The 24,016-nt window shown below is 39.2% G+C and overlaps 1 protein-coding gene across 1 annotated transcript in view; it reads right to left on the bottom strand.

Annotated features, from left to right (window-relative positions):
• LOC137268052 (G2/M phase-specific E3 ubiquitin-protein ligase-like) overlaps positions 1–1,268 on the bottom strand; it is a 56,411-nt gene extending 55,143 nt beyond the window's left edge. Inside the window, exon 1 of the mRNA XM_067802554.1 lies at positions 1,152–1,268. The gene's annotated coding sequence lies outside the window, so the exon portion shown is untranslated. The remainder of the gene's footprint in view (positions 1–1,151) is intronic.
• Positions 1,269–24,016: the final 22,748 nt, after the last annotated feature.

Below are 24,016 nucleotides of genomic sequence, written 5' to 3'. Positions count from 1 at the left end.
AAAGTAAATTCAGAGAACATGTATTTGCAAACCCAACATCTCGACATACATTCTTTATGGATAACAACTTCTAATGTATATGACTTTTTTTGTTCTATAATAACGGTATATGAATCCACACTGAAATGATACATCAAGTACAATAAAAGAAGTTGTTATCCATAAAGAATCTTACTTTCTTGTGACTCGCCCTACTTCTAAAATGCCCATCAAACAGATCATCTTTCTGTACACACAATGAGGCTTCAGATTTCAGAAAAATGAACCAACCAATCAGAAGCCGTTGTTATACTTGAGTGCACAGCCATCCGCTATGACTGGGTTTGGTCTCCCGAGGACTTCGTTTCGAGGGAAGTAAGTCCAAGTATAAAATATTGCACTTTTGAATCGCCATTATATGCTTATAAGTTTGTTTATTTGTTTTTTACCAGCGGCAATTTATATTATACATCATGAATATGTGCTAACTGTGTTTTAATTATATTTTTTATGATGCAACATAAATACAGCTGAAGTTGCGCTGGGAACGAGCTGTGTGCGCTGGAGCATGACGAGGCACACGTTAATTAGTACAAATGGTAAAGAAAGCAAGCAAGAGACCTATCTATCCCTGTTGTAGATTATCCATGCTATGTTCTATAAATACTTGCAGTTGTATTAATAATCATTGGAAAAGAGATTGTAAATTATGTGTATATAATTTCTCAGCTGGTGCATAAGCACTGAAAGCAGTTCGACCGAAACAAAATTTAAGAAAAAATATTCTTGCAAAAACTAATTTATAAACATGCAAGTCTAACGGAATATGACTCACTTATCGCCAACTACTGTAGACCAGCTTGAACAGGCAAGAAGTTAATATTCACGAATGATGGCGGATCGGATCAGACATCTTCCAAATTCATGATTTACTAGCTTCTGTAACCATTATTTCGTTATTAAATGAAAGTCTGATTGGGAGATGCATCGTGGGGGATAGGACAAAAAGAATTTATTTTAGTATAACGTGTCCAAATGCATTCAGATGTAATGGGTCTGACCCACAACATCGACATGCATGTGCTATTCTACGATTCTGAAGCAACACCGAGTATCAAACGTTTTCTCAAGGAAAATAGCTTTTCAGACATCTGCTACGTAAAATTACTTACCTCTGACACTTCTTCATCCATTTCAGTGTATTTAATCGAACTTGTTCAGTCTTTGTGTACGTCTGCACTTGACGCGAAAATACGACGTATGTGCGGCCTTTGCAAATTCCGAACAGTGCCAGCAATGCCATTTGTTAGGAGCTGCCTCGCATGATGCGGTGTAGCGAGATTTGGTCGACTGGGTCAGCGACAATGCCAGCGCAGACTCAACTTCCAACGGAATACGGAAATCTCTCGCCGATAGAATTATATGTTTTTCCCAGCTAACACAAAAAAAGCATTTTCGAAATATTTTCATAAGGTTTCAAAAAAGTTTTTCAAAAACATTGTCGTCAAAATGTTTTTGAAACGTTATAAAAACGTTTCACCACAAATCCTACTGTTATTGAAACGTTATTGAAATGTTATGCAAGAATATGTTTCATGAAATATAGTGTGTTTTAAAAATGTATGCTGAAAATGTTTTTGAAATGTTTTTAAAATGTTATTCAAAAACGTCGTGGTATAATATGTTTCAAACTATTTCACAATATTATGCAATGTTAAGTTATGCAACAGTTTTTTAATGAAACATTGCCTTGCTAATTCATAATACATGCACATTTAAACCATGCAGTATTATGGTCTTATCAAAATGTTCATCATTTAAGCAGCTTAATGATGATACACGTGTCTACATTCAAATGTCGGAGGACTCAGTTATTCTGTGGTCTACTAATTTTCAGGCACAACTGTTCCGACTGGCTTGCAAAATTTGGAAACTATTTCGCACTCTACATACAACTAATGTGCAAATATCTAAAAAAATACTGAAAATGTTTTTGAAATGTTTTTAAAATGTTATTCAAAAACGTCATGCTGTAACATGGGTGAAACTATTTCACAACACAGTAGTGAAATGTTTCTAAAACGTTGCAGAATTATCATGCATGAATATGTTTCATGAAATATAGTCATCACGTTGTAAAAACATTATGGATACATTTATGCAGAAAATGTTTTTGAAACATTTTCAAAACGTTATTCAAAAACATCATGGTGTATATAACATGTTTTAAACTATTTCACAACACATTAGAAATGTTATGCAAGAGCATGTTAATGAAATATTGTCATCACGTTTTGAAAACATTGTGGAAACATTTAACTCAAATCACACAAGTAATGGGTAAATCCCTAAAAAAAATACTGAAACTGTTTTGGAAATGTTTTCTAAATGCTATTCCAAAACATCATGCTACAACATCCCTGAAACTATTTCATAGCATTTCATTGAAGTGTTTTACGTTGCTGGAATGCTGTGCAAGAACATGTTTAAAGAACGTTACAAAAATGTTTTGAAAACATGTCCAAGCCAAATCCATTAAACGTAACTGCTCATGAAATCAAGAAATCACGGTTATAAATATCTGGGGCACATTTATCCATCTATCATCAAAACCTGTATTCCATATAGGGAGATATTGCTTGCGTAAGATCATACAATATCTCTCAGGAGATATCGTTTTCACAGTAGAATTTGCACAATGCCCCTGCAATGCTATGACGTCATGAACATGATGACGACACAACCCTATGACATCACTCTACTGCAAGTCTATGGTTGTAAAATGTTCACAGATGTAAAATATTTATTGAAAACTAATGAAGAGTCATTACTGTTGATAGTTTCATCATGACAAAACCTTCTGATACATGCACCTTTATCAACTTTATCAACTTGTGTTGATATATGCAACATATTGAAGCGCAATAGGGTATCGTTAACTTATTCTAAAACATGCTAGTCATTACGTCATTTTGCACGTAACTGTTGAATCGAATGTCCATCATACTTCCGGTGGAGTAGTAGATTATGTCAGGAGGTTAGGAAGTGTTTGTACATCTTTTAACTAGTTTCCAGATATATAGAGATTATGTTTATTACCTTACCATCAAAGTAAAATACCTGCGCACGCCCTATACTTGTTAGAACAGCCAAACAGCGTAGGAATGACAAGCTGTTTTTGGGGGGCGACACCATCTTTGTTTACGAATCTGTAGCATAGTCATATGGTCAGTGCAGCGGGTGCATCTCGATTGTGACGTCATTGTAATTAAGGATAAAAGGGAGACGCTGCAGTGCGTCTGTCTGCACTTTTCGGTAGAAGCCTAATAAGCAGTAAGGGATATTTAAGGTGAGGATGGCGGAACATTCACCAGGATTTAGTTGTTTTTCTATATATCAGTAACTTGTAAACGAAGCTTGGACTTCTGGGGATCTTTTAAAAGTAATTTGGGGGATGGTAATTGCGTAAATTAATGAGATCGAGATGCGCTGGCAGATACAGGATAGTTTATAGATATTCATTCAATTAATGAGTTGCACTAGGGGAGATAGGATAATTTATTAAGTACTGATAAAATTGTAAATATATAAGTGTAAATATGTTACTGCTTTTTAATAAATTGTTATTGTTGTTAAATTTTATCTGGTACGTTTTATATATATGAAGTTTGATATTGTTGTCATTAAGGTAATACGATGTAAGAAGTTTTACGAGTTGCCAAGTCTTGCGTTAGGAAACATCAGCTAACTCATTATAAATGCAAGAAATGCAGGAGCAGAGGGTAAAGGGAGGCATGTCCTACGACTTAGGCGCGGATGCAATTTTATAATAGTGAAAGAGAATTTAAAGTAATACATTAGTTTACAATGCTTTAATTAATTAATTACCTGGACACGCATTCCCTACATCTAACCCTTCTTAGTAATGTATGTTTTTTTCTTGGTGTAACAAGCGAACTCGGTTGTAATGCAAATTAGGGGCGGAAGTTAGATACGATTGTAAACAAACTCACGCTACCAGGTTATCTCTTAGACTATTACATATTATACTCATGAGATCACATGCTGCAAGCCATACTTAGTGATATATTTCATGAAATAGCTTACCCTCCCCGGTTTCGCGTTACAATATGTCATATTTGGGATTTCACTTTCTTAGTAAAGTACAAAATCAATTAGTTTTGAGGTTGAGTCCCATCCGGGATTCGAACCCGCACCTTCAGAGTCAGGCACTTAATCGCCAGCTCATAAAGTCCGCTCAGCCATCGCTCAGCCACCGCGACTTCTACAGTTATTCGTTTTGATATAATGGATATCAGTAGATATACTAGTGGGATTTCCTACGTCACACAAATGCGGTCTAAATCTCAAAAAAATACTGAAAATGTTTTTTACATGTTTTCCAAATGTTTGCTATAACATCATGCTATAACTTGTTTGAAACTATTTCACAACATATTAGTGAAATGTTTTTAAAACACTACAGAAATGTTATGCAAGAATATCTTAATGAAACATTGTCACCACATGTTAAAACCATTTTGGACACATTTAAGCTCTATCATGCAAACAGTGTGTGAAGTAGTCACATGCCCGGTAGCCCATACCTAGTAAAAATTCAGTCGGGCCAGTAAATATCCACAGTCAATAGCCCAACTGGCTAGTGAATTTTCATGGCACCATTTTGCAAGATCTCACTCTCTCCGGCCGGTTTTTGAGATGTTTTCCAAATGTTTTCTTTCCAAAATGTCATGTTATAAAATGTTTCGAACTATTTCCCAATATATACTGGCCAAACAAAGTTCTCGTGCACATGGAAATTTGAAATATTAAAACAATTAAAAGCTGGGTACTTTTTTGGAATAGAACCTGAAAGAAGTTCAGAGTCAGCCAACAAATTGACATCAACCCAAGTTTACCATGTAACGCACGTGCAGAGCATGGTGGTCGTCAGTATTTAAGCACGTTGTGTGTCTCGTGAATCACACACCACTGTTACATGTAAGGTGATGTTATGAAGTTGTTGCCCAACTCTGGGACATCCGGAAAAACACTTAAAACTGCTGAAAAACCTCATACATATATGCCGCGATTGACGTTAAACCAGAGTCTCGGCCGGCTTAAAGGTTACATGCAACCAAAACATCAAACATAATTAAAACACAATTATCACTTATTCATGACGTCTTATATACATTGCTGCTTGTTAAAAAACAAATAAACAAAATTATAATCGCGATTCAAAAGTGCAATATTTTGTACTTAGGCTTACTTCTCTCGAAACGAAGCCCTCGGGAGACCGAACCCAGTCATATCGGGTGGATGCGCACTCAAGGGTCACGACGACTTCCGATTGGCTGGTTCATTTGCTGATACGCTGAGGCCTCATTGTGTGTACAGAAAGATGATCTGTTTGATGGACCTTTTAGAAGTATAGCCAGTGACAAGAAAGTAAGATTCTTTATGGATAACAACTTCTTTTATTGTACTTGATGTATCGTTTCAGTATGGATTCATATACCGTTGTCAAAGAAAATCATTTACACTGGAATAAGTTGTTAAGAGAATGTATATAGAGATGTTGGGTTTGGTAAATACACGTTCTCTGACTTTGAGTTCGATCTAATCAAAAATCATCTCAGCAGAGATGGTGAACTACTGCGTGACTGGAAAGTGTCATTCGTCCAAGTACAAAGCAGGACTTGAAAGAGTTTGCACCAGTTTCCGTCAAATCCAGTCATCCGAGAAAAATGGCTGTAGTTTGTTTGCAACCCACAGACATAAAGAACTTGTCATGTGTACATGTATCACACCTGCCTAATTACATAATGTGGCAGAGACTGGACTCGGGTGCACGAGTCATAAATCAATTTATTTTGTTTATGGCGTATAGCCTCATAGGTGTTAAGTACAAATTGCATGTGGTCAGTGATTGAAGCTGTCTGTTGTATATTGTCTTTAGCAGACAGGCAGGCAGACATATAGGTGTCAATAAACCAGACATTGAACTTTCTCTGTGACAGAGGCTGCTTACTACAATCAGCAAGTTTGTTTATGTAACGAGTAGATTATTTACTTGTTTGTGTACACAACCAAGATTAGACCATTGCTCACGACCTCATACTCCGAGCATGCATACTGTTTCAAGCTATTCACTGCGCATGCGTTATGGGCGCAGCGCAGCACAGCTGTTGAAACCAGTTTTCCCCCCAGCGCTGGGGGGAATTTCGTGAATCGTTTGAACTCCGATTTCGCGGGCTTTTTTTCGCGTTTTTTCAACTTTATAGACTGAATTGGCACTTTTCATGATTTGTTTCGGTAAGTGCATACCCAAAGGTATGAGAATCTGCAAAGTTGTGTTTTACGTTGCATGTAACCTTTAAGTCAACACGAAGTAGCCAGACGTTTTCAATTGCATTAGTCCAACGTTAAAGACAGCATAATGACGTCAGAGACCGCCCTCGATCCGAACGTCCACGTGTTACGACGCCTGCTGTCGTCCGACATATCCGCCTTCTTCATCTCCGGAACAGACGTCAAACAGCAACAGAAACCGCAAAGACATTGTTTAACCACCATCGCATCAGTGACCAGACCGTCAGAAACCGTCTTCGAGAACATGGGATACGCGCACGACGTCCAGCGATCCGACCAATTCTCTCTCAACGTCACCGTGCAGCTCGACTGTTGTGGTGTCGCCAACACATTCGCCACCCTTTTCGATGGTGGAGATCTGTAATTTTTAGTGACGGAAGCTGATTCAACCTGTCAAGATCCGATGGACGCCAACTTGTGTACCGACGTAGGGATGAACGCTGCACTGACATCTGTGTGACAAAGAGGAACCGTTAGGCGTACGGGTCAGTAATGGCATGGGGATGTTTCACTACTCATGCTCATTCGAAACTTGTCATTGTTCAGGGGAATTTGAAGGGCAGTTGGGTATCGCGACCAGATTCTTCAGCCTGTGGTTCTCCCGTTTCTCCAATGTCAAGAGCCATGGTTGTTGTTCCAACAGGATAACGCGCGTCCTCATACCGCACGAATTATTGTTAATTTTATGCAACAGAACAATATCAACCTACTGCCCTGGCCCGGTAACGCCCCAGTTTTGGCCCCTATTGAGCATGTTTGGGATGAGATGGACCGTCGACTACGACGTCAGCCTCACCATCCAGCCAGCGTCCATGAACTCTCACCTGACCTTCTGAGAATAGAGGATGAGATCCCACAAGCCTTCCTCGCTCATCTGGTTTCATCAATGAGGCTGACAGATAAAATCCCTACACATTGTGATGAAATGCATTTTTCAATAAACATATCGTAAAAAATAACATGACTTTATATCTATGCACAGGAACTTTGTTTGGCCAGTATATTAGTCGAATGTTCTTAAAATGGTGCAGAGATGCTATGCAAGAACATGGTTACTGAGATATTGTTATCACGTTCTAAAAACATTGTGCACACACATATAGCATGTCATACATGTTCAAGTCTATCAAGAATTCGCGCACAGTGTTTACACATGTAAGAACTACTTTCGTTGACCTTGCCAAGCTGACCCAATCTCGTATTCTTGCGCGCGAAGCCCGAGTGTGACTGAATGATCCATATCGAGATTAATGTAACAGGCATGAATTCTGACATTGTGTATTGTGTGTATAAATTTATAACTAATCATTTTAATTACATTTCAGGGTTTTGTGGTTCGACAGACGACCTCTTTGTACAGTATATTCATTAAAATTAGTTTTATCTGTTCAGTTCAGTGTCACATGGCTGGTTCATTGTGTTTTCAAGGGTTTATGGATCAGTCTAATTTTACGTCATTGTCTTTGGTTGTTTCAACAATAGTCCAATCTCAGCTTCTCAGCTGATTGGTTTAATTCAAATATACTTCTCAACGCCATGTTCCTACTAACCAGTTGCACACCACTGTTATGCACACAAAGACTGTTTTATAAATTGAAGGATTTAGCTAAAGGTTAGTAATTACACATTTGTAATTGTTATGCACATGGCAAAGTAAACTGTAATACAAATAATTGATTAACATATGTTCAAGACAAATCAAATGTAAATACTTACACAGTGTGCTGTTTTACCTGTATGAATGAATGTATGGTTGGTTTTCCTGTATGTTTTCTCAATATGCTGCCTTATGGTTCTTGATTCTAAATGCTTTGGTGTAAGATTGATATATTTCATCATTTCTTTACCTTGTTTGTAACCTCTTAATGGTGGTTTCAAGTATGTATATATATGATGGCATAAGGTTCTGTAAGTCATCATGCTCCCTAGTATGGTGTTGGTGATCCATGCTGACCATCTGTTATACGAAATGTGACCCATCATAATTATTATTCAAAACACTACATGTTGTGACCCAGTAATATTTATTACTAAATGAATAACAAAATACACAGAAAATACACACTCATAACACTCTCCCCCTTGAAGAAAAGAAAGTTTCGTAGAAACTTTCTGTTACAATCATAGCAATAATAACATAACATGACATGTAATAATATGAGTAATATGAGAAACGTCTTGCGGAATTACTATGACATAATGCAGTTACATACATACGGCATCATCAAGTCATCATACAGTTATAACCTGGAAAGTGCATCAGCACAAACATTGTCTTTGCCTTTAACGTGTTTGATCACAAGATTGAACCCTTGCAAGGTCAAACTCCACCTCGTGAGTCTCTGGTTCTTGTTTTTCATTTTGTGAAGAAAAGTCAAGGGACAGTGATCAGTAAAACCTTCAATTGGCAAAGTGGTAGTACGAAGGTACATTTCCAAATGCTGTAAAGCTAACAAAAGACTTAATGTCTCTTTCTCAATGGAAGAATAATTTCTTTTGTGCTTGTCAAATTCCTTTCAAAAATAACAAACTGGATGTTCAATTCCTGAATCATCCTCTTGAATCAGGACAGCACCTGCACCAACATCACTTGCATTAATTTGCAACTTAAATACCTTCTCAAAATATGGTGCCTGCAATACTGGAGAATTCATGAGTATGGCTTGACTTTTTCAAATGCAGTCTGACAACTGCTATGCCATTTGAATTTGACCTTTTTCCCCAAAAGGTTGGTAAGTGGAGATACAACATCTGAGACGTTTTGAATAATAGCCAGTCATGCCCAAGAATTTCATGACTTCTCTCTTATGTTGAGGTACTGGAACATGTACAATTGCTTCAACTTTAGCATGAACTGGTTGTACCTGGCCACGACCTACAACATGCCCTAAAAATTTTCTTGTGCCTTCCCGAATTCACACTTGGCGAGATTCACAGTTACCTTTGCCTCAGACAGTCTTTCGAAGAAAGCTCGAGTCATTTTCAGAGGATCATCCCACTCCATGTCATAATCGATGACATCATCCATGTAAGCGTCGCCACGAAGGCCCGAGGTGACATTGTTGACGAGTCTCTGGAACGTCGCTGGAGCATTCTTCAGACCAAACAGCATCACGTTGTACTGATACAGTCCATCTGGTGTAACGAATGCTGATATTTTCTTTGCACGGAATCTGCCAGAAGCGCTTCAGTAAGTCAAACTTACTTACATACTTAGCTTGACCAATGCGATCAATGCAATCGTCCACTGTCGGAATAGGATACCAATCAGTTCTTGAGAGTGTATTAAGAGCTTTTATGTCAGCACAGCAGCGCTAACCACCTCCACTCTTTGGCACAAGAACACATGGTAAACTCCACGGACTGTCACTGGGTTCAGTAATATCATTGTCCAGCATGTATTTTCACCTCATTCTGTACAATTTCACGCTTCACTGGATTCATCCGATAAGGGTGTTGTTTTACAGGCACAACATCACCTACATCTATATCATGGCTAACAACATCAGTTCGGCCGGGCACATCAGGAAATAAGTGAGAGAACTCGTGAATCAAATCTGACATTTGAACTTTCTGTTCAGGGGTTAAATGTTATAGTTTATCATCAAGGTGAGCTAACACATTAGAATTTCTCAACTTTGGTGAAACATTATCACTAAGATCATCAAACTTCACATTGCTAACACAATCATCAATGTTGTCAACATTTTACAATTGTCTTTAGTACAATCAGTAACTGGTGAGAGCGTGGCAACACAATTGACATGTTTGGTTTCTGACCTGTCATGATATTTCTTAATCATGTTGACATGACACAATCTCTTTTGTTTACGGCGACCAGGCATCAAGACAAAATAGTCTGTGTCGCTAACCTTTTTGTCAACAAGATCTCTCTTTTGACTTTCTGTCATAGTTTATCATCATTTTTTCTTGTGAAACTTTTGCACTAGACTTAACTTGCTTAATACCTAAGTGGTATATAGCTTGTTGAAACACCTTTATACATAAAAATTGAGCCCTGATAGGACGGAACAAAATCTTGCAAACCAACTAAGGTGAAAAACTTGATCAAAGCCTTGACAATCACAGGAGCAACAATCCTACAAAGCGGAATTGCTTCAGGAAATCTGGTAGAAACATACATAATAGTGAGTAAATACTGATTACCAGACTTAGTCTTAGGTAGTGGACCAACAGAATCAATAATAACTCTGCGGAAAGGTTCCTCAAAAGCTGGCATAGGTTTCAAGGGAGCGGAAGGAATTTGAATTTTCCGATTTGATTTTCCAACAATTTGGCATGCATGACAGGACTTACAAAATTCAGCCACATCTTGTCTCAAACTAGGCTAAAAGAAAATGTACCAAAATTTATCACAAGTCTTGTTTACACCCAAATGACCTGCCATGGGACTTTCATGTGCCAATGAAAGTACATGTTTGTGAAATACATTTGGTAGCACAATTTGATGGTACAATTTCCATTCATCCCCTGCAGGAACATCCGGGGACCTATATTTCCTCATCAGAACACCATCCTTGTAGTAATAACAAACTGGAACCTTGCTAATCTCCTCAAAAGAAACTGTCTTCCGCACTTCAACATCCTCACCCTGTGCACTAATAAGCTGCTCTCTGGAAAGAATGTGTTCACCATCTGTCAAATTATCTGACTTATCAAGAAGTCCCGAAGAGCTACTACTCTCTGAAGATAAGTCACCTGTCTCTACCTCACACAAAGAATGATCCATGAATGTACCTGACAAATCATAAATGATATCATTTTGCAAAGAAGTCTTGGAAGAAATGCCTGTTGACATTTAACGAGTCACTGCACAAAAAGGAAAAATACCCGGAAATTCACCCTCCAGCTCTTCTGTACTAACTGAACTCTCCGGCAAAACAGTGACAGTTGAATCAGCGCCAACCTTGGCCCCCATAAGATCATTACCGATGAACAAATCGACACCCAGAACTGGGAGAGAGTCAAGAACACCAACTTTCACCTCACCTGAAAGTCAAATTCACAAAATGGAGAGGAGCAGAAGAATTGCCATCTATATACCCTGAAGCGAAACATCTGAGTTAGCTGAAGACTCATCAGACAAAAGGCAAAATATCCTTCAAAATCAGAGATTGAAGAGCTCAAGTATCCCTCAAGATAATAATGGGTCGTGGGGTAGAAGTATCTCCCATAAGTGACTTAGAACCCTTAGACACAAAGGGCAAAAACTTCTTCCGAACTACAGAATCTGGGGACTTACTCTCACAAACAAAACTCTCATCAGAACCACCTGGAAAGAAAGGCTTAGGTGTGATGGACACGGAAGCATTTGGGGAACCTGTAGCCTGATTTCTTAACTTGAGTTTGTAACATGCAGAAATCAAATGGCCGGGCTTCTTCAGGATCAGAACCACTGGTAGTCTTAGGCTTAGACTGAAAAGTATGTGACTACTTACCACTAGAATTTGAACCTATTCTAACACCATAGTAACCTGCAAGTCCTTAAGTCTTACCTAGGGAAAAGCGATTTTGGCCAGAAAACTTTGTTTTACCTGGAGACCTAAAGGAACTCTTGTCAGTTAAACAATAAACATCTGCCAACATTGCTGCCTTATGTAAGTCATCAACCTTTTGTTCATCCAAATATGTCTTCAGGTCAGCATGAACACTCTGCTTGAAGTCTTCCATCAACGCTAACTGTCTCGAACCATCAAAATCTGTGACCTCCTTTGCCGCACACCACCTATCAAACTATGTTTCCTTGTCTCCAGCAAATTCTACAAAAAGTCTCATTGTCCCTTTTGTGAGCATTTTTGAATTTCTGACGATAAGCCTCAGGCACTAACTCATAAGCTTTCAAAAGTGTACTCTTGACAAGATCATAATCTGAGCTTTGTTATACTGACAAGGCTGAATAAGCATTGTGAGCTTTTCCCTTCAAAACAGTTTGCAGTAACATATGGTCCATGACTCTCTAGGTCACTTGAGATTTTCAGCAACTTTCTCAAAATGTAGAAAATATTTGTCTACTACTTTCTCATTAAAAGGGGGTACAAGCCTAGCATGTCTTGCAATGTCAAATGAGGAAGAGTCTGAGGTCTGAGAAAGGTTTTCAAGTTTTTTCAGCGCAGTTTCTCTGTCAGTTGCCATTTTCTTCAATTCTAATTCCTTTCTGTCTCTTTCCCTTCTCTTTCTATTTCCTTCTCCATCTCAAACCTTTTCATTTCCAGTTTGGCACTTGTTCATATTTTAAATCTTGTATGTTCATTTTAAACTTGATGCTTCCACATATTGACATAATTTATGCATTTGAAGAGTATTGTATGAACTATTCACCAGTATTACCTTTGAATCCCAATGCCATTATGGTTATATGTTGCATTCATGTGGGGAGTCCAAGAGTCTAAGTTTATAAACAATAACAGATAGAAAGGATTTCGTGGACACGTACAAGATTAGTACAGCATGCTGTTGAAACAGATTGTATTTATGTACTAATGCATACTATGTACCATGTAATGTATGAGCCTCGCCATGTTTTGTCAGAATACAGGACTGAAAGAGTTCACGTGTCATTTGTTTTTTTCAGAAAACTAACGAGGGGTGTAACACATGTACACAATGTTGATTAAATTTGATGTTTGATGAACAATTAACGGAAAATTTAACATATTTTAGGTGCCCGTATCTTACAAATGTGCAAAATATGACTTGGATCTTACGGAAATCAAATTCATCGAAACTATCAGTGCTACACAGAGATGATTCCAAAATAAATGTGCATTATTTGACATTTATCTTACCGAAAATAAATTCACGGCAATTAATTCCGCTACACAAAATTAGCACGTAAGTCTATGGAAATCACGTCAAGTGTTCGAATATAACTGACCCATGAAGGTCCCGGGGTAGAATAGGCCTTCTGCAACCCATGCTTGCCATAAAAGGTGACTATGCTTGTCGTAAGAGGCGACTAACGGGATCGAGTGGTCAGACTCGCTGACTTGGTTGACACATGTCATCGGTTCCCCATTGCGCAGATCGATGCTTATGTTGTTGATCACTGGATTGTCTGGTCCAGACTCGATTATTTACAGACCGTCGCCATATAGCTGGAATATTGCTAAGTGCGACGTAAAACTAAACTCACTCACTCACTCACTCACTCACTCGAATATAACTGGCACGGGCCTTTAAATCAAGTGTCCTGAATACAATTTGCACGAATTTAAGGCTAAAATGTAATCTATGTTTACAATTTTAGGCTATCAGTAGACTAGTACCAGAGATCAACAGAGATCTAGGGGTTTACCTCCCTAGTGCCTGGTGCATCACCAAAAACTCGTAGTAAAAAGACCAACAAGCGCACCCATGGATTAACAATAATTTCTATGTACTGTTTATAGTATTACTTTACATGCTGTACATGCAATACATTTATCAAAAAATCTCTGTACATGTCCAAACTTACAATTTGGTATAATAAGGACCTGTCATTTCTAATCTAATTCAACAACACTACCATATATTCAAAATAAGGTGTATTCATTCTATGAGTCATGTTAGCTGTAACCATTCACTACTAATTCTGTTATGTTGTAATTAAATTTTTATTGTGTTCATTAAAATTCAGGCAATCAGATTGGTTAACTGGGAACGTTTCTGTTGATTTCATTTCCCAATGAATCTAAACAAAATAAGCCACGCCCACCGAACCGGACTACTTTCGGCTTGAGGAATGTCGGGGAATACCTTTACACGGCGAGGGAATTCACTTGCACTCAAGTACCCTAATGAACTTTGGACAAACATTGAAGTGATACATTGTGGTTAACATAAACAAACAACTCAACATTTTTCGTGAACGTTAATAACGTTGTAACGCCTCGACAAGAGCATTCGCACGTTGGAACATCAGTTCATGGCATCGCAATCCCAGTCACATCACCTCTTTCCACTTGCGCAAATACTGCTGCCACTAACAATCTCAGTTCCACTAACTTCATGTCATCGGAGTTCATTTCCAATTCTCACTTTTCAAACTGCGTCTTTCAGTTCGCTGGTATTTAAAGGTGCTGGAGCACCTTTAGAATTCAGCACCACAATTTCTCATGAGGACGTTCCCAGCCGTAGGTCACATGTCAGTGAGACATGCAACCAGTTTGTGAGAACTCTTCGGACGCAAACCCGCAAACCCGACCTTCGGATTGTTAGTCCGACAGCTAACCGACTGAGCTACGTCCATATTGCTGGACAATGTGCAAATTTAGCTAGTCATTCCTGTGACGTCACGGAAATGGACGGAAAGAGTCGAATTGGTTGCGGACAATAACGAAGGTTACGGGTAGACTTGGTGCCTCGTGCTTTCAATCTACTGGTTGGTTGTCGAATGGTCCCGATATCATTTGGCACGATCGTCCTATTCCGTAATCTACAAGATACCATGCTGTGTTGAATGAGCTGATATGGTTCGAACTGAAAACGGTTGTTGACGTCAGGCGTCAGACGTTGATTTCACGGTGCATGAATGAATGACGTGCTTGTATAAAAATCATTGTGTGCTTTCGTGACAGAAAAGTGTTGTAGGGAACCCAGTAAGGATAATGTGGATCACACTGAGGAATGTGTGAGACGTGGGCATGTTTGATGACGGCACAAGGGTGAGTTAGACTTGGAATCATTATTGAAACTGTTGTCATAGACTAAATCATTTCAATAAGTTTCCTTAAAACTTCATTTATTCAAACAATCTATTTGTTTCAATATAAGTCCAAAGTGCACCGAAATTCTATCCCCTTTGTCTATGTAATGTATTCGGCAAACATTCGGTGTATCCCCTCTTATCATAAACCCCCCTCCGGGCAGGACCCTTAATTCTCAAACGCTATCAATACATGTCAATTAACACCTCCCTACGTCGGCGAATCAGTGACCTTGCACAATGTGGCGTAATGGCCCTGTGTATAAAAACCTGACCGATATGGTCAGTCGACAGACCAACTAGTCGAGAGACCATCCAGCGAGACCAACCAGCAAGACCAACCATGGAGACTAGATCATCGACAGAAGCGGACGGATTGTGCGTCTAGTCTGGGTGTCGGCCAAGGCCGTCGCCCCACCTACGACTACGTCGACGATGAAGAATCGCCGTCGGACTTCTGAATGTGTGTAAGTGACAGAGCGGGTCTCCACATCGGGATCATTGGCCACTCAGTCCCGATGTGCGTTCTGTCACATGTTTACCACTGTATTTACCATTTTGACCATCCTTCGACCAAACAGTAATAAAACATGGCTGCTGCTGTCTTCATCTCTAACACCGACTCATGTCCTCCCTGTCTCTAGTCCACCATCCTAAACTACCACCCGAGAGCGACCACGACGACCGCTCTTGGAAAGATGGTGGAGAAATATCCGGGTAGCGTGAGTTTGCTGTGACTCACGCACGATTCCCCTACCCTAACTCGCAGCAAAGCAACCGGTAGTTTAGAGATGGTGGTTGACAAGAGCAGCATCAACGTCGGGTGCCATCTTGGTGGAAGAACGAAGACATCAGACAGTCAGCCGACCCGACAGTCATCAGCGAAACAGCAGCTCATAGCCGGCAAACCTCAGCACTTCCAGCAATGTCATCGACAGCAACAACCAGACCCAGCAAAGTCATATTATCCAGTGAGTACAACAACTTTCAACACCACTCTTCAAGATCATGTCATCAAGACTCAAGATTCTTCATCATGTGCTTCACATTGTGTTCGTGTGACAATTTATGTGAACTTTTCTTCGAACTTTCTCACAACTTTTGTGTTTATATGTTTCCCTCGGACATTCTTGTACATGTCAGGTATGTCAATCTTCTCCAGCCATTGTTTCTTATGTATTTATATGTGTCATATATTTCATCTACTGAGTACTTATTGCTATCTGTATGTGATGTTATGAGGCGTACATCTTTATTAGATTAAGTTTTTGAAGTCGGTTAGGCTCTTACTTTACTACATATCCTTGCATATACACATTTAATGCAGATCAACGCTATCTGCGGGTTCCGAGTCGTCCCACTCAAATCAGACTCCCGGTTTCAAGGATTTTTCTAACAATTTGTTCCTCTATAACTATTACTATGGACAATAGCTTATAACGAGCTATGCAATACTGTAATTATTCTTCGTGAAAACGCCTAAATCTTTTTATGTGGTAAAAGCAGTCGTAGAAGTATAATAAGCTATGTCTCTCCAAGCTTATTTGATGGAGACTGTTTATCCAGTCTACATCCTACTTCGTTTTGCCAACGTGTTTTTGTGCTTAGTTATGATACCGGCGAAAATTTAGTATCCATGTGCATAATACTTTCTATGGTAACTGGCACACAATATACAATTCGCTAAAATATCTTTGAGCCAATTTCACTTGAATTAATTTTTCATCAACTTTCGGTTTAGACTTTTGAAGTTGGTTAGGTTTATTTTTTTTTCTCATGAATTTTCTACTTTTAGTGCAGATCACATCTACATCTGCTAGCCTTGTCGAGTCTAGGCTAACCAATATAAGACTCTCAATTTCAAAGATCTTACTGTTGTCATGAAAATATTACATTCAAATGCAAACAACGACGCATTACGCACATTCTGTTTTTGTTCCTGTAAGTCATACGTGTACTTATCAGTCAGGTATTCCGACTGTATGGTCGACCGTGAGCAGGATTTTGCCGCTCGGTGGAAACGTCCAATGTTTTATTTGTACGAGCTGGATAGCCGCTCACCTGTGTTTTTGTTAACGGCTGGAATCTCCGCTGACCTGTATTTTGTGTATAAACGTCCGGTATTGTTATTGTTATGTTTCGCCTGACCAATGCTGACAATTCGATTCATTTATTACTTTGACGTTCTTGTATATGCCATTACGATTATGTGACTTATGATCGATGCCTGTGCCAGAATATTGTCAACGCGTCAACGTTTTATGCCATTCACCGTATACATGTACATCCAATATTGTCACTATTCTTAAAAAGCGCTTTTGAGGACAAAAGCTCCACGACGTTCAGGGGTGTTGTCATAGACTAAATCATTTCAATAAGTTTCCTTAAAACTTCATTTATTCAAACAATCTATTTGTTTCAATATAAGTCCAAAGTGCACCGAAATTCTATCCCCTTTGTCTATGTAATGTATTCGGCAAACATTCGGTGTATCCCCTCTTATCATAAACCCCCCTCCGGGTAGGACCCTTAATTCTCAAACGCTATCAATACATGTCAATTAACACCTCCCTACGTCGGCGAATCTTACGTATGTACATGTGCATGGGCCAGTGACCTTGCACAATGTGGCGTAATGGCCCTGTGTATAAAAACCTGACCGATATGGTCAGTCGACAGACCAACTAGTCGAGAGACCATCCAGCGAGACCAACCAGCAAGACCAACCATGGAGACTAGATCATCGACAGAAGCGGACGGATTGTGCGTCTAGTCTGGGTGTCGGCCAAGGACACAGAAGGTACAGCCAGGAACCATACGACGTTGGCCTGGGCATGTTAGTGAGAGAAAGGGTATTTGGTAGACCAGGACATGGGAAGGATCAACGGGAATAAGTTGCGATGGTTGGGGCTGAGTTACGTATCTAAAATTACACATGGACTTGATATCACTTCTTCTATCCTGGAAGAGAGCAATTGTACATGATGGATTTTTCGAAGCTTGAAGAGGAAAGCGAAAGGGACAGTGAAGAAGTGACTCGCCTGTGCAAGACGATAGCTGAGAGGTGTCAAGTGTAGCATAGTGCTGAGAATCAAATGAGATAGTAAAATATGCTGGGAGATCCAGAAGCTGAGTAGAATGAGATGAGGTTTGATTGACTGGTACAGGGAGGGAAAGAATTTTGTACAGATGAAAAGGCTTGCTGAGAGAGGAAATAGGAAACTTGATGGACACATAGATGTTTAGTTTGGTTCTAGCATATAAGAATTGGGCATGTGCATAGTAGAAGGAAGGATCTGTTTGTAGAAAATGAAAGCCTCTGTACTTTTCAGATAGGAGACGTGACAGATGATGGATTGTTTGTTGTAAGACCTCAGGAGAGAGAAGAAGTGGTGACAGACGACCTTGAACCAAATCTAAAATGCCTGATTTCAGTTGATCCAACTGATGTTCAATATCATAAGCATGTCGTATTTGATCGGTTAGAAGAGTAGAAAGTACAACAAAGGTTGCCTGGAGAGACTTGGTATTTCTATCAATGGTTTGTGTAACATATTGCATGGAGTCATGGTTGGCTTTGATACCTTGTAGTGCATTGGCGAACCGTTTGTCAATGAGTTGCATGAAGGAAGAGAGGTGTTGAGAGTGCTGTCGGAGTGTGTTTATGACATTCATTTCATGCTTTGTGAGAGTGTTAATGTGCTGTGCAAGGATGTTGACATCGTCTGTAGTTGCAGTGCCAAACAGAGTCTTAGAAAAGGCCCCAACAAAACTTAAAAGTGCCCGTTTGGACCTTGAGGGAGAATTCAATTTTGATTCCGGGATCAACTGCTCTATCTGTGCACGTGTGGTGTTGAGGTGTGAGATGCATTTGGTTTGCAAAGAAAGAAGGTGGGTTTGAATTTGTTGGATGTGAAGACATGTAGCATTTGAGGAAGGACATGTTGACAAGGAAGGGATGGTTGGGTTAGATGGTAACCTAATCTCATACGTGTGAAGCCAGTATTCTGTTGCAAAATGTACTGGGGTTGATGGTTTAAACAGTACTCCATAATTTAGTCGCTGGATCGGTTTTTCAGCCAGGGCAGGATTCACAAATAGCAGCAGTAACGATAGGATAGTGGCTCCCCATGATGGACCTACGACAAAAAGAAACCAAGGGACAAGTCAGAGGGGATGCAGGAAAGTTGTGGCCGCAACATTTCACAGCGTAGCACTTATAAAACACAAGGCAATTTGATTACCTGTAAGGGTTGGTCAGAGCTCATCTATCTTGACCAAAGGTGACATATTGTCTGGAGGAATACCATGGAATATCACGACCTATGATTTTGCAAAATGTCTGTGTTTCCGTTTTCGTCTGTGACCCGATCTGGTTCTGTAAGTGTGGTAATCACTTATCCGTTCAGGACTAAGGTTAGAGGCTGGCTCCCAGGTACGCTGTGGGTAACCTTCCCATTCAATTAGGTAATGGGTTTCTCCTGATCTCCTTCTGGTTTTGTGAATGCGCTTCACTGCATATAGTTGATCATCTTGTTGAGAAGATGGTGAGTGAGTGTCGTCTGGTGCATTATCAGGTGAAATTGTTTGTTGGCTTGACATGTGTTGTGGTGTGACAGGATTGTCAGGCTGTGAAGATGTTGAAGGAGTTGGAGTAACTGTTTGTGAGGTTTGTCTATGAGGATTGTCAGGCTGGGAGGATGTTGACTGAGTAGGTGTTGCCAGATGTTGGGTGGGTTGTGACACTTGCATACGTGGGGTGGGAGTTGTATAAGGCTTGAGTCTGTTGGCATGTATGAAGGATTTATGTTCTTTGTTTGTGCTTGCATTCATCAGCTTGTAAGTGTGGTTCAGACCAATCCGAATGATTCTGTAAGGCCCTGTCCATTTCTTCGATAGTTTGGAAGAAAGGCCAGTTTTGACTGTGGGATCAGTCATTAGAACCTGATCTACGTCGACGATGAAGAATCGCCGTCGGACTTCTGAATGTGTGTAAGTGACAGAGCGGGTCTCCACATCGGGATCATTGGCCACTCAGTCCCGATGTGCGTTCTGTCACATGTTTACCACTGTATTTACCATTTTGACCATCCTTCGACCAAACAGTAATAAAACATGGCTGCTGCTGTCTTCATCTCTAACACCGACTCATGTCCTCCCTGTCTCTAGTCCACCATCCTAAACTATCACCCGAGAGCGACCACGACGACCGCTCTTGGAAACTATGTAGATCTAGAGGTGAAATTTGTTGGAAGCGGATTTCCATCAGCCCTAAATTTCGACAGTAAACCATTTCATCGTTTATTTATCTTTTGACGTTTTTGGTCTCCTGTTTTTCTTTGTGAACAAAATGTTAAAAATGGAAAAGGAATACAATGGCGACACATGCATTTACCTACTATATTGGATTAGGTCTCTTACCCTAACCCTAACCCTAACCCTAAACCTAAACTTAAACCTAAACCTAACCCTTGGAATAATTCTAATAAATAGAATACGCACACCGAACCGGCACGAAAATGGCTGACGAATCCAGTGTAATGAATTCTTACCGCTTGGAAAAATAAATATTTCTTTGTAATGGTGCAAATTACTGAATGACAAAGATATGTATGTATATTAGTTTACAGTTATAATTCCTTTGATCCAAATAGTTACGTCTGAAACCGAAATATAGAATATATTTAGAAAATTTTAATTGACAAAAACTGCGAATAATAAAATATGGCGCAATGTGACCAATGTATGTCATTCTCACTAAATTTAAAAATATAAATATAACATTAATATTAAATATAACACCTCAGCGCCTCTTAATACAAAGAAATAATAGCGTATTAGTCAAAAAAGAAAAAATATTTAAAACTGGTGCTTGCGGAAAATTGCGCCTCCGCCGGGAACTACTACTGGGAACTCGCAACATCGTTGGGTTTCTGTAATGACATGGCTGGAAGAGATGAAACATCAGTGAGAGGAGCTCATACGCACTGACTGAGCTTGACGACCTTGTTGCTATGACAGCGTCATAGGGCATTGTTTCAAGAACGTGCTTTTGAACAAAATCACTTGCAATTACGTAAAATAGTATCATGACGTGTCTTTAAAGTTTGTTGTGCTGTATTCTAAAGGTAGGCCTAATTCAAATGTTTGAACTTGAAACTTTGCCGTTACCGGAACAGTTCACTTTGTGCTGTTCCGCTCTGATTCGCCAAACGATGTTAGCTTGGTTGATTGACAACTGTTAGAGGTTGCTGTTTGCTGATTGGCAAATGGTTTGGTAGGCGTATCATTTTATGTAAATGAGTCACCTCAGTCATTTCACGTCATTACCGAATTCTTACACCGAAAATGTTAATCGGTGGTAACAAAGATATCTGTTTCGATGAATTTGATTATGTTTGAATAAAGTATTGTTGAAAGCCTATTGTATTTGTTGTTGAATTTAATTATAAGAATTGACTGTGTATTTCTTTCGTTGCATTGAGGTATGAAACTAAAAATCAATGTGCAAACTTTTGTAAGAATCCGCTCCGCGGATGGACAACTTTTAGTAGTGTCTATTACTCAAACTCCTGAGGTAGCCTCAGTTATATTTATACCAACGGATAGGAAATAATTAAATATTCTACATTTCTGTGCAATGTTATAGCCGTACGCAGATCCAGTACCACGCAAGCGCAAATCTCGCACAACGTTCACTTTTCAAACCATAAGAAAATGTGCGTCTGAAAAAAAACCTCGGCATCCAGGGGGTTCATTCTCTTCCCACAGAGGTTACTCCTGTCATACGTAAACGTAGGAAGATATGACAGGAGTAACCTCTGTGGGAAGAGAATGCCAGGGGGTTACGTCATATTCTACCATGACTTCAGTAAATACTGGATTGTGATTGGCTAATCAAAGACATCCAGAGGTATATAATCACGTTATATACCTCTGATTTTCAAACACATCATGTACTTGTTTAAAATCTGAATAACACGGTTATGGTAGAATGGAGATTCCCGTTAGCTACTGGTATCATGTTGTCATAGCATCGTGACGTCATAAGCATTGTGAGGTCATGGGCAGAGTTAGTTGTTAAGCCTTACTGTTCAGGGCCCGCTTGCACAGAGCAATCTTAGTTGCAATCAATCTTAGACCCCTACAATCAACTTTACAATCCAACTGCCTTAATCCACTTGCACAAAGACGATCTTAAGAGTACACTGATTTAAAATCGCGATCTTAACTAAGATCGAACTCTTCAACTTTGGAGGTAGATATTTCTTAAACTCGACTCCCGTCTACAGTTGTCTGCAAGTGCGCATAGCATGTAGCACAAAATAAACCGTGGAACTGGTTACTGCACGCAACTGACATTCCTTCCTTAATCGCACCTTGCAGAATTTTCATGGAAACAAAACAAACAAAACCCCACAAATCTCTGTAATGATAACGCGGAAGATAGCATATATGATAACTCTACTTTCTCTAATTTTTCTACATTCTACTATGATTTATGAATTAAGAATGTGATACTGCAACCACAGGAATATCACGTTTCATGAAAATATTGAAATACAACAAATACATTAACAAATTTAGGTTTTGCGTTATTGACCTAATGATCATGAAATTTAAATGATAACATGAATTATAAACAAAATTTCCTTATGATACAGCACCTAAATGTACCATGATATGTCAATGGCTGTTAATGAATCTGAGTTTGGCATCTAGTCGTTGTTATTTGGAGTAAAATCCCAAATATATCCCACAAGCATTAGATTTGCCAAGATATGAAAAGGTGACATGACTGTGGGAGCGTTGTGGAAAATGCATGACAGTGAAATATGAAAACGATATTATTCTGTGTGTGTTGTTAAATATTTATCCACAGCATGTTAATTGCTTTACGCTATTTTGTTGATAATTATTTTTTCTTTTTGTTAAAAAACATTTTTTTGCCCCAGCAAGTGTATTTTCCTGTTTGAAGAATACTTGTATTAGATTCAAAATGCACAGATTAAAACTCGTCTCTCGTTAGAAAGATACATAATTTTGTACGTTATCCAAATGTAGATTATTGTAATGATAAAGCATGACAAAGTCATTGACACGACTATGGCCGAAAAGCAAATATATGTGGCAAATATATGTGGAGATCTGCGCTGTCACAACGTAACATACACTGTATTTGGGCATGGCAGATTTTACGGCAACGGCATAATATGCAAAGGGCTGCCCTTGAGTTATTGAAAAGGTCATGGCCACTGCTAATCGCATGGAGAAACCTTTCGTTACTATCCTTTCCTTGAAAAAAAGGTATGGTGTTCATACTTTTTCTCACACTGAATCGGGTGAGAAATGCACTTTATGATATCGACTCGATAATGATTTTGTTCACTACCACAAATAACGATATTCCTGACGATAAATCGATGTTGCATTCTCCGTGTTGTTGAAGTGTTGAGGCTAACCATACCGTTTTATGCAATATGAAAGCAATCTCCACACGTAAACTGTACAGCTAATTATTTTGCATGAAACTGACACCAACTTGGACACCATTTTGTTACTGACTACAATGATCTTAGCTCCTTACAACTGGTTCCGACCAATTGTAAGTTTTGATTGTAACTTACAATGATCTTAGCCTACAATCGCTTTGTGCATGTGGATGGCGACTGTAGCCGAAGCCTACGATCGCGTATCTTAAGCATTTACAATAATTGCAGCTCTAAGATCGTTTTGTGCAAGTGGGCCTAGTTCAGCTCAACCTGATGAGGGGGCTAGGATAAGCCCCGAAACGTCGTGAAAATAAACTCAAGAAGTTGCTATCTATAAACTTTGTTCTGTATTTCATACCACTTTGCTTTAAGGTCACCTGCAACGAAAAACAAAACTGTGCAGATTCATGAAAATAGCAGAATAAAATACATGATTAATGAGGACCTAATTTCAAGTTTTATCGTT

The sequence above is a fragment of the Haliotis asinina genome, chromosome 16 (assembly GCF_037392515.1).
Source record: "Haliotis asinina isolate JCU_RB_2024 chromosome 16, JCU_Hal_asi_v2, whole genome shotgun sequence".
In the NCBI taxonomy this organism is placed as follows: domain Eukaryota; kingdom Metazoa; phylum Mollusca; class Gastropoda; order Lepetellida; family Haliotidae; genus Haliotis; species Haliotis asinina.
The sequence above is the reverse complement of the archived record's forward strand: the minus strand, read 5'-3'. Positions and strand labels throughout refer to the sequence as shown.